Source organism: Peromyscus eremicus, chromosome X (assembly GCF_949786415.1).
Source record: "Peromyscus eremicus chromosome X, PerEre_H2_v1, whole genome shotgun sequence".
Classification (NCBI taxonomy): Eukaryota; Metazoa; Chordata; class Mammalia; order Rodentia; family Cricetidae; genus Peromyscus; species Peromyscus eremicus.
In genome coordinates, this window is record NC_081439.1 from 85,364,831 (window position 1) to 85,368,120 (window position 3,290).

Sequence of the window (3,290 nt, forward strand, 5' to 3'; positions counted from 1 at the left end):
TCAGAGGGCCTAGTCCAGTACCATGGGGGCTCCTGATACACATTTATTTGCTCATGATTCCATAGGTTGGTGACTTGGGTCAACTTGATTAGAACTGTCTGGTTCATGTATACTAGCTGTGTTTACTTACGTATTTTTGTCAAGAGGATATCTGTAACCTCAGTCACATATCCACTGGATGCCTGGCTATTGTCAGATGATGACAATAACTGTGCCATGTTTCATTCATCATCCAGTGGAACATTCTAGGTCTATTCCTATTGTGGTGGATATACAAACACTTTCTATTTCTGTGTTCTTATATTTACTATTTTCCTGTGTTGTCAAAAGCAAGTCACCTGACAAAACCTAAAGAAGGCATAGGCCACAAGAAGGGACACTCCAGGGCCATTAATAAAAGGAATTATTGCAGTCATTTTAAGCTAGTATATCACAGACTTAACTATTTATAGAACCATTGAGAAAGTTGGAGATAATGCATATCAAGCACTCTATGAAGTGACTGAGATAATGGGTGCTAAGGAAACAATGACTGAACTACTTACTGTCACTAGTATATGATATGTACTTAGTTAATAGAAATTTTCTCCTCTAAACATATTTTATGCTAGTATTAATTTTCTCATTATTGCTACAAGAAAATGGTGACTCAACAAACAAGCAAAAAAACAAAAAACAAACAAACAAAAAACCAAAAAACTAAAACCCAATCAAGAACTAAAAACAAAACCTTAGTTAAAACCACCACCATCACCCCCTCCAAGATTAAGGGTGTATTGTGGAAGGGGTGGTGGTGAAAGAAACAGGTGATGGATAGGGAAGCTGTATATCAGTGTTTTGTCTGCATGTGTGCGTGTGCACCATGTGCATGCAGTACCGCAGGAATCCAGAAGAGGGCTACTGATCATCATGTGGATGCTGGAAATTGAACCTGAGTCCCCTGGGGCAGCCAGGACTCTTTACCACTGAGCCATCTCTCCTGCTGTCTTAAGGAAATGACATGCCATTCATGGACTTAAAACAGCTGTGGTGGCCTGAATAGAGGCTGCACAAGATTAAGCCTGTAAGTGTTCAATCATGGGTTGGAAAGGGATTCACTGGGGCCCTGTCATGCCCAGGGGACACAAGCAGAGGGCTACTGGGGGAGAAGAAGTCATTACTTTTAGTGGTATAGTCAATGAGCTCCAGTGGGTAACTCTATACTCATGCTTGATCATGTGGCTCTGGTTCAACATATTTAATAATAAAAGAAACAAATAAAAAAAACACAAACCATTTGGAAATATGATGGGGATTGTTGACAGGATAGGAGGGGCTCTGCAGAAGTGGGAGGGGGAAGGAGGGGAACAAATGTGACTAGAATGTATTATATACATGTATGAATTATATACATGTATGTATTAATTTTAATTAACCATAAAAGAAAAAGATTAAAAGCAAGAAAATAAACTCATAGCTCTGATTTAAGTAATGATTTTATAAAGGAGAAAACATATCCAGAACAAAATACTGAAGAAAATAATCCCCAGATGGAAAGTAACAGAGCATGCTGAGAGTGAACACACATTCTTCATTCCTAGTTGTCAGGTCTGATAAACCTGAGGTTATACAGGATAGCGGGTATTCAAAGAAAAAATGTCCTATGGTGATTAAAGCAGCAAAAAGCACAACTAGTTTAAATAAACCATAGTGTTGAATTAACTCTGTTAAAGTCCATTTAAATATCTGGGTTCTTAATTCTTTGTATTAGTTTGTATTAACTTTACAAAATAATGTGCTTTATGATGACATTTTCCTATATTATATAAGGTACTTAGATTGCATTTTATTCCCTCCCTATCATTTATTCTTATTCTCCTCAACTTTAACTGTTCACTCTCTTGTTCTGTGTTAGTCCCCTTTCTTCATTCAAGTTTTTCCTTTTTCTTTTTCTTTTTGAAACCAAGTATCAAGATAACTATATTTGCTCCACTAGATATTTCAACATAATGAAGAAAATCATGTTAACAAAAAACATCTTTATTTTTTAGTCTTAATAAAAAAAACCCCGAAACTCTTCTTTCCTCCAATAACCATGATTTGCTTAGAAAAATGGGTATATGTTTTCAAAGTATCTACCTTTAACAGAAACTTCATTTTATAGAAACTAAACATTAAAGTTAAAAAAAAAGACAGAATCTAACATAAGTCAAGGAAATCCATTCATACTTCAGGCCCTTCTTCTCTAGGAACCAGCATTGTTATATTATTTAGATTTAGTAGAATCTGATCTAATTTTGCAATCCTTCTTCCTTCTGGTGTACTTTCAAACTCTGACTTCTCCCAACACCATATTGACAAAGTCATCAAATCTTAAAAGTGTACCAACGATTTCTTTATCACTGTTCGTCACAATATGAATTCCTGATCCTATATACTTGTCCATAAGCTCTTGTGCCAGGAGCTGGGATGGGTTCATGGTAGCATTAGCTACCATGGCCACAGTGGAAGTGGCATAAGGCCACTGGTGCCCTTATTCATTTTATATTCTACACATGATAGAAAATATGTAATATTTGGCTTTTTGAGTATGTCTTATTTAATTTAACCTGGTGATATCCAGCCACACCAACATTCCTGCAAATAATGGAACTTCTCTCTTTTTTCTCCACGGCTGAATATTTCAGTGTATATAGTTCTATATATATATTTCATATTTTCTTTATTAATCCATTGATGGGCACCTAGGCTGATTCCTAATTAATATGAAATCTTTGAGATTTTGAATGGGAAGAAACCTTAGAGGCTTTTGAATTTCAGAGCTGTTTGCCTTTAGGAATGGTTGACATTATTTTTTAATTATCTCAGGACTACTTAATACTCTTAAAAGTTACTGAGAACCTCCCAAATGATTTTATTTCTGTAATTTAAATCTACTCATAGTTTACAAATGAAAATCATAACAAATAATATGCAGGCTTGCATTTTTGTAATTTTCCAGAGCACTAGCTTGTCATGGATCATGTGCCTTTTGGAAAACCCCATTGTATGTTCATGGGAGGAAAATTAAAAAAAAAAAAGGTAACTAATGTCCTGAACAAGTTGTGGAGAATTCCAAGGGTCTATGAACCACACTTTGTAAATTGTTGCTGTGCAGTTCTTAGAAAGGAGTTGCCCTGCTGAAGCATTTGCAGACCATATGATCTAGTGAAAGGCTCAACTTTAGACATGTAAGATGGATTTTCTAATCTATACTATGGGTTGATAATCAAATCTTACCTCATATAGTTGGGAAGATTAAACGAAATTAG

General features: G+C 35.5%; 1 pseudogene; it reads right to left on the reverse strand.

Annotated features, from left to right (window-relative positions):
* Nucleotides 1-2,202: 2,202 nt before the first annotated feature.
* On the reverse strand, nt 2,203-2,476 carry LOC131898792 (U6 snRNA-associated Sm-like protein LSm5; annotated as a pseudogene).
* Nucleotides 2,477-3,290: the final 814 nt, after the last annotated feature.